Source organism: Physella acuta, unplaced genomic scaffold (assembly GCF_028476545.2).
Source record: "Physella acuta isolate Inbredline_101_S28 unplaced genomic scaffold, ASM2847654v3 ptg000511l, whole genome shotgun sequence".
Lineage (NCBI taxonomy): Eukaryota > Metazoa > Mollusca > Gastropoda > Physidae > Physella > Physella acuta.
The window spans coordinates 530734-540232 of NW_026732030.1; positions in this window are offsets into that span (position 1 = coordinate 530734).

A 9499-nucleotide genomic window follows, 5' to 3' on the forward strand; every position below is an offset into this window, starting at 1 on the left:
AGGATGCGGGATATTTTTTTCTGACCGCTCACATCCACCCCACCCCCACCTTCAAATCTAAAGTTGGCCTAATGTGTGCAGGGAAGTCTTCTCTATGCTATGATTTAAAAATGTATTCCTGGGTACTAGAAGAACTGTAGTTCCATGTTGTGTCAATAGCCGTACCTTACAGCAGCTGGGCGTGTTGTTATGTGTTGCTTCTGTGTGTTTGTATCATGTACTCGGTGTGTAGGTTGACAATGGTGTGTAGAAACTAAAATAAACTCGATGATAGCCCTTTCTCCCTGTCTAAATAAATTTAGAACCAGACTTTTACTCATTTGTATCTTCTATTGTTTGATCTGTTAGAAAAAAGTGTTAGTACATGTTACCCTATGTTACAGCGCAATATGATACATTGTAAGCAATACATAAACACGATGACTTGCATAAAAAACATCAATTTTATTTTTTAAATGCATTGTTTACATTTTTAAGTTTGCAATACTTTTGTATGTTTTATAAATATTGTTTAGTGAAACATTTACTGAAAGTCATTTTAACTATACCATATATTTATGTAAGATAAATTGTGTACATTGTTTCGTCAGGATGTAATATACCACGACACCAATAAAGAAGGGTGGACACAAGCTGTATGTGTACATTTATTTATTGGTTGTGTATGTACTTAACTTTGTTTTACTGTGTGCCAAAACATAATACTTGTGATCTGGTCTACTTTCTATCTTATTCAATAGATCTGTAGGGCCCGATAAAAAAAAAACCCTGGACATAAACCCCCGCGACATAAACCCCCTGGATAATAACCCCCGCGACATAAACCCCCTGGATAATAATCCCCCCCCCGCGACAACAACCCCCTAGATAATAACCCCCGCGACATAAACCCCCTGGATAATAATCCCCGCCCCCCCCCCCCCCCGCGACAACAACCCCCTAGATAATAACCCCCGCGACATAAACCCCCTGGATAATAACCCCCCCCCGCGACAACAACCCCCTGGATAATAACCCCCGCGACATAAACCCCCTGGATAATAATCCCCCCCCCCCGCGACAACAACCCCCTAGATAATAACCCCCGCGACATAAACCCCCTGGATAATAATCCCCGCCCCCCCCCCCCCGCGACAACAACCCCCTAGATAATAACCCCCGCGACATAAACCCCCTGGATAATAACCCCCCCCCCCCCCCGCGACAACAACCCCCTGGATAATAACCCCCGCGACATAAACCCCCTGGATAATACCCCCCCCCCCCCCCCCGCGACAACAACCCCCTGGATAATAACCCCCCGCGACATAACCCCCCTGGATAGTAACCCCCCAAATGAGGTTTATATAAGAAAATAATAACGATGATTGGAGCCAACAAAATATAATTAATTTTAACGACTAACAAAATAGTTTTTACCTTGGTTGTATATAAAACTACCATATTGGCAGACCACAATGTCGAGGTCGGAGACAACCTATGTTTCCACTTTATATGTGGAACATGCGTACACGTGCAGAAGACCATATGCCAAAAACAAGGGGGAGGGGGGGGACACTCCCGGAAAATTTAATCTGAAAGAAACACTGATAACAACTTGGTGATAAAATTTTGAAATGTGTAGAAACCTTTCTACAAGACTATTATAACTAAAAATAATAAACCAGCTTGATTTTCTGAAGGTGTTATTGTGAAACTGATCTATTTCATGCTTTGTAAAATTACACAACCTAATTATTGTCTAAACTTGCCGAGGTCAAAGCAGTGGCGTAGCTAGGATTTTTGAGCCGCTATGCAAAAAGTGTTAGTGGGTCCCTCAGAGGCGTAGCGACCCTTCACGGCGACCGGGGACAAACTTTCGATTTGCACCCCCACCCCTCAGACTATCGATTTGCACCCCCCCCCCTCAAACTTTCGAAAAAGGGCCCCCTATTAGCCTTGGGACCCTATGCCTTGCTTATGCTAGCTATACGGTAGCTACGCCACTGGGTCAAAGGAACAGAAGAATACCTCATCTGCACCCTTCTTATCTACACTCTTGATCTATTTAACCTTTTGTTGGTTAAGTCTTTACAATTCAGTCTAACGTAACCACTTTTCTCCAAGTACTCCGCTCTTGTCTATGTACTAGGTCGTGGCGCCATTTTTCTTTTATTTCTACAAACGTGATCATATCAGTATCAGCAGTTACCTGTAGGGTAATCGACTCGCAATGTGGAGTTCTGTCCCTTGGTAAATTTTTACGACAAAGATAAAATCTGCTGTTGCCTGAAATGAACTTAAAATATTTTTTGACAGGCCACCATTTTTAAGTGGGGGAAGTGTGAGGTGGTGGTTAGACCTTGATCTACTAGACCAAAAAAACGTCTATAATTAAAATTGACGTGTAGTCTGGTTTTTTTTTCTCTCATCTACCTGAGATTTTGAAATTTATAAATCAACATTTGTTTTGTGGGGCTTATTATTAAAGGGTTAATTTTTTTTATTAAAGGGTTAACTTTGGATAGTTTGTGAAACCTTGACAAATTATTTTTTTTGTCGATATGAAGGTTCAAGTTGAGTTTTTTAATATAAAAATCGACCTGAAATGAATATGTACAAAGAATTCAACTCCAAAGACGGATAAGCTGACTTTAACGATAGCTCAAAATGTATCGCCTCCCGATATACCAATCCCCTCCCGATATACCCCCAGACCTCCTGATATACCCATCGCCTCCCGATACACCAATCGCCTCCCGATATACCCATTGCCTCCCGATATACCCATTCGATATGAACAAGCTCCCATGTCATTCACTAAAAGTAAATTAGCTGTAGTGGTACTACATGTACTACAACGGTAGTGGTACTACATGTACTACAACGGTAGTGTTAGTTTATCCAGGATGTATCGTACAAAAATCTGACCGTAGCTTATTGACCTATGACCTTACATTCAACGAAACCTTTTTTGTAAACCTCAGATAGTAAACCTATGCCTCACGATTGTAAACGTATGACCTCAAATGGTATACCTATGACTTTAGATTGTGAACCTTTGATAGAACCTTAATTATGTAATCAACTAAAAAATCCAGGGTTATATTACCGGTTAAAACACACAGATCCGCTCCTACTTTTTGAGTTCTTGACATTGGTAGCAAACATACACGAGATTTGCTGAATACATCCAAGTTCCGGACATTTGTTGCATACATCAAAGTTCCGGACATTTGTTGCATACATCAAAGTTCCGGACATTTGTTGCATACATCAAAGTTCCGGACATTTGTTGCATACATCCAAGTTCTAACTTTTGCTGCATACATCCAAGTTCCGGACATTTGTTGCATACATCCAAGTTCCGGAATTTGTTGCATACATCAAAGTTCCGGACATTTGTTGCATACATCAAAGTTCCGGACATTTGTTGCATACATCAAAGTTCCGGACATTTGTTGCATACATCCAAGTTCCGGAATTTGTTGCATACATCAAAGTTCCGGACATTTGTTGCATACATCAAAGTTCCGGACATTTGTTGCATACATCCAAGTTCTAACTTTTGCTGCATACATCCAAGTTCCGGACATTTGTTGCATACATCCAAGTTCCGGAATTTGTTGCATACATCAAAGTTCCGGACATTTGTTGCATACATCAAAGTTCCGGACATTTGTTGCATACATCCAAGTTCTAACTTTTGCTGCATACATCCAAGTTCCGGACATTTGTTGCATACATCCAAGTTCCGGAATTTGTTGCATACATCAAAGTTCCGGACATTTGTTGCATACATCCAAGTTCCGGACATTCGTTGCATACATCCAAGTTCCGGACATTTGTTGCATACATCCAAGTTCCGGACATTTGTTGCATACATCCAAGTTCCGGACATTTGTTGCATACATCAAAGTTCCGGACATTTGCTGCATACATCCAAGTTCCGGACATTTGCTGCATACATCCAAGTTCTAACATTTGTTGCATACATCAAAGTTCTGGACATTTGCTGTGTAACGTTTACCTATCTACCAGCCAGATAGATGGTGAACGTCCCCGGATTCTTTTTTCGGGGTTATATGCAAATGACTTAAAGCCTAAATGAATGAACACTAACTCAACAACACACTAGGGCTCGATCTCAATGTCTAGGGGAAACTAGTGATACTATTGAAGTTAACAACTCATCCAATCTGCATACAACCTTTAATAAGCGAACACAGTTGTGGCAGAACACTAGGTTAAACGAGATAAAATATTTAATTTAGAAAAGAACAAAACCCAACTTACAAAGCGTAAGAAAAAACACTATCACAGACTTTAACACTGTATAAAAATAGCCACAGGTCACACAACACTGCTATAGCTTCAAGAATCACTTGGCGACAAGTAATATTATACTAGAATACTAAAACAGCTTAAGAAAGCATAGCACACTCAGGACTTAAGTTCTCTCACGTTCAAATGGTCAGAATCTATTGCCGGACAAAATGGACGGCCTGGTCTTAATAGACCGTTTGATCAAGGTAGACTGCCTCGTGTTGCGTGTGTGCGATCCAGTTAAAGACTTATGCAACAGGGGAGGTTATCCTCAACTCATGTAGCCATTGGTTGGGATGGTCATCTGATCAGAATCAATCAATCAGATCTTGATGGAAAATTTCTGGGTCCTAGACACCCTTAATAAGACAGTGGAAAAACCCCGGTAGTTGCACCATCAATCCATATAAGGTATTATACAATGTTAAACTAAAAATGGAACATGACTAGACCTAAGTAGGTCACAGCTGCATATATCCAAGTTCCGGACATTTATTGCATACATCCAAGTTCCGGACATTTGTTGCATACATCCAAGTTCCGGACATTTGTTGCATACATCAAATTTCCGGACATTTGCTGCATACATCCAAGTTCCGGACATTTGTTGCATACATCCAAGTTCCGGACATTCGTTGCATACATCCAAGTTCCGGACATTCGTTGCATATATCCAAGTTCTGGCACCAAACAACCTCCCTTGAGGATCGAGGCAGGTAAATTATACTTAACATTCTTGCGTCTCGCTTTGGGAATAGCTGAGCACAGCTACAGGGCAGATTTTTTTATTCGCCTTTTTACCCTTAGGAAATGAAAATATCCTGGACTATTTCCACATTGTACGTCCCATTATCATTGATCATTTGTCCAGTACCATCCACAGTTTCCTCTAATATTGATTGCGTCTCAATATCTTTCAAGCCTGATACTAATGTAGTGGTCAACTAATGCAAACATAAGAGCTTTTAGTCATATAGATGGGGTGGGGGGATCGTGGTGTGGGTGGTCTGATAAGCTGACGAAATCTAGAACTACTGTGTCACGAATGATTGTTTCATCAATTTGATGTCTTATGAAATCTAGAACCACTGTGTCACGAATGATTGTTTCATCAATTTGATGTCTTATGAAATCTAGAACCACTGTGTCACGAATGATTGTTTCATCTATTTGATGTCTTATGAAAGTTTTTTGTTCACCTTTCGTGTAATGGGGGGAGAGGGGTGGAGCTGGGGAGGGGAAGGTTATGGGGATTAGTGTTATAGTGGTGAGGTTATAGGGAGGCGTTATAACTGTGGGGGTTTTGAGGCTGATGTTATGGGAGGGGAGTTATGAACTGGACTTGTGGTTTTAAGGTTTAGTGGTTGTTGAAATAAGGTGGTTATGTGGATGTTGTTATGGGGGGTAGCTTAGGAGGGTTGTGCTATGGGGTGGTGATTTGTGGGTGAGGCTATGGTACTGAGGTTTATTAGTTAAGGGGTGGGGTTGTGGGCGTGGTGCTATAGGGTGGTACTCTGTGGGTGGTACTGATATTAAAGGGTGGGGTTATAATAATATTTTGCGTGGTTTAACATTAGATGAGGGTGATATTTCTTAAGGGTCGAACACAACACGACTAGACTCTAAACCACAAGCTTTGGGTGTTATGAAGGTCTGTATTCTAGGCTGGGGTGTACACAATGTTTGTTGTTTTACCATCGTGTGCAGTGTCTACTGACATTAGTTATTGGTGACGCTTACCACTAGTGACATTAATATACGGTGATATAACTGACAGCAGTAATGAATGTTGACAACATTAAACGTAACGAAAACATAACTAGCGTACGAGCATCCCATCCTAAGATTGATACTTGTGTCTCTAATATGCTATTTTTCGCGTAGGAAAACTTTATTTAAGTTGGGGTTAACATTTTGCACATTATATTTTTACTCCTGGTGTAATTTAATAGATGATAAAAATAGGTTTGAAAATATAGAGGAAATAAATATTTAGATTAAAGAAGTATTTTATCCCCCACTATCTACTGGCGGGGGTTGTAATCTTAAGCCTCGCGCAAACAAACGGTTTCTTGGTAAAAAGCTGCAATCTTCACATCCTGGTTTTCTCCATGATACGGCCCTTGGGTTAGATGGTTTTATTTATATGGGATCAGTGATTAGGGGAGATCTATGGCGCTGGGTCAAGGTCGTCGATGGGTGGGGTTGGGTATCGAGTAAATAGGGATGTAAATTGTGGTATTTTTGTGTAAGGTAGAGAGGGTTGTAAAGTGGTTGTGTTGGGTGGGGTTGGGCATCAAGTATAGAGGTATGTAAATTGTTGGGGGTAGAAAAGTGAATGATTATTTTTTTAAAACTGTAATGATGTGTGTGGTTGTGGGGGGGGGGGGGTATAAAATAGTTTTTATTTTTTTATTATGGCAACCTAAGCCTGACAATAAAAGTAAACATCATGAAATTAAGACGCCCTTCCACCCTTCCACCCACCCACCCACCCTAACCACCACACGTTACGTGCGACACATCAAGCTGCTCCGTCCCCCGGCTCTCAGAGTGACATATCACCAACCACGCCCAAGCATGTGGTCGAGTATTGACCAAAAAACCCACTAGATAATAACCAATAGATCACGTTAACTAAAAACTTGGCTGATATTTTGCTCACCATCAGAGGTTTTCCCTGTGAATTTCTCCCATGAAACCCTGCTGTGCCGCCTTACATCTGACGCACCAGTCGCTGTCGTGTAAGCTCAAGAACAAACTGTACGACGGTGCAAGTCACTTCAACATGGGGCCTCTAGACCCGGTGTTCAAGTACCTGCTGTAGATTCTATCTGAGTAAAGTCTCCAAGACATCGTTACTAGATAGAGACGACTATTCACTGACCCATTTGCTCTCTGAGAAAATTTTACTATGTTGTGCAATAAAGAAACGTAGTATTCGGTTTTAATTGTAATTTAACTAATGATCTTTAACGGGGGAAGGAAGAAAAATAAAATAAAAAAATAACATAGGTCATATTCAGGAGATAATTTGCCGACAGGGGGAAAAAAAGGGTCAAGCAGGGAAATAACCGGATAGTTAGAGTTAAGTGGTAATTATTCAGCAGTTATCTTTCTTGAAAGCTAACTGCGTGATTAACTGCATTAGTTAAGAATTTAAAGTGGTCGTTAAAACAATTTTTTAGGTTTTCGATAATTTAATCAGGGTGTGTTGATTTTATTGTTTTTGGCCCAGTTTGTCCAAAAATTGAACCACTACTAGCATGAGTGTGTGTGTGTGTGATGTGTGTGTACGTGCGTGCGTGCGTGTGTGCGTGCTTGCGTGCTTTTTAACTGTGTGTGCGTGTGCGCGTGTGCGTGTGTGCGTGTGCGTGTGTGTAGATTGTGTGGATTCAAGTGTGTGTACATGCGTGCTGGTATGCGTGCAGGCTAATGTGTTTGGGTATCTTTATTCCGGAAGTAGTCTAGTTATAGATTCTTGTTTTATGTTCGTCGTTTTTTTTTTATAATTTTTTTTAATTAACTGGCTAAGAAGTAGTTAACGCGTTCGCAACATACGCAGTGGCTCTTAACCTGGGCTCGATCGAGCCCCTGGGGTTCGGTGAGTCAGTCTCAGGAGGTCAAGACACACCCGACTCACATGTTTCACGATAGGATTTTGTCAGTGAGGACGGTGGAACTATTAAAAAGGGTTTGGTCAAGAGCCCATGAAACAGGTGGGGTTCGGTACCTTCGGATAGGTTCAGGACCACTGCTCTAACGTAAGACAACCGTAGTTCAGTTATACAATAAAGTATAAAGGTACAGATTTGGTCCTGGTCTATTGATATATATATATATATATATATATATATATATATATATATATATATATATATATATATATATATATATAACACTGGACCAGGACCAAATCTGTACCTTTAAACTATTATGTAACACGAAAGTTGATGGTCTAAGGAAATGTCGCATTACATTAGGCATGATGGTGAGCTTAAAATGTTATAGGTTTGCGTTAAATGGTATGAGAAGGCTCCTTCACGTGTGAAGCCTTCTAATAATGGTGGGTAAATGGTGACCAACAAAACCCTTACAATTTACACCAATGGTGACCAACAAAACGTTTACAATTTACACCAATGGTGACCAACAAAACGTTTACAATTTACACCAATGGTGACCTACAAAACGTTTACAATTTACACCAATGGTGACCAACAAAACGTTTACAATTTACACCAATGGTGACCAACAAAACGTTTACAATTTACACCAATCGTGACCAACAATTTACACCAATGACCGGCATCTCTAGACGTGCATGTGCGGCCCCAGGATTCTAGACACCCCCACCTCCCACCCACACGCCCATCCCCCAATCGTCAGATATAGAGCCTCAGAAAATGATGCTGATGTTGTTTTTATAATCGTTGCTGGTGTCCTTGTTTACAATCAGAAACACGATTTTTTAATAACGAACTGCCAATCCTGATTTATCCGTGGGAGTAATACAAAATTGATCACGTGATTGGCTGAAATTAGACACAGAGCACGTCACTTCCGGCGCAGATGCTAATTTAATCTCTCAGCGCCGGGATCAGCGGGTCATTTAACCTCACAGGTAACATTCAAAATGGCGTAAACACCGTACTCACACCTGATAAAACTGGCACAGGTAGGTTACCTGTGTTGACCTAAAAGAAGACTATAAGAATTTATTTGTCTACCCCCCAGCAGCTGAGCTTGAACTCCTGCAGGTAGAAGCTGTAGAGCGGAAAGATCTGAGAGAAGTCTCGAGAATTCTGTCGTCTGATGCCCACTGCTGCTGCTGGCTGAGAGTCTGGAATAACAGGACAGTTCCGTGGATCAACAGACGGGAGGCAGGTTGTGAGACGTCTGCTGGTTAGATCAACAACAGTAGCAAATATGGCGTGGGGCTAGCTCAGGGCGAAGACAAGGGTAGGAATGGGGGGAAGGGGCATTTTTAGGTTACATATGCACTCATGCACACCTATGCCAACATGTATACACAATATAATATTATATATATATATATATATATATATATATATATATATATATATATATATATATATATTCATTACTACTTAACAGTGTACTCTTAAGCATCTTTATTCTTTTGGTAGTGTGGTGTGGACTATATCCACTTACCCCCCCCCCCCCCCCCTCA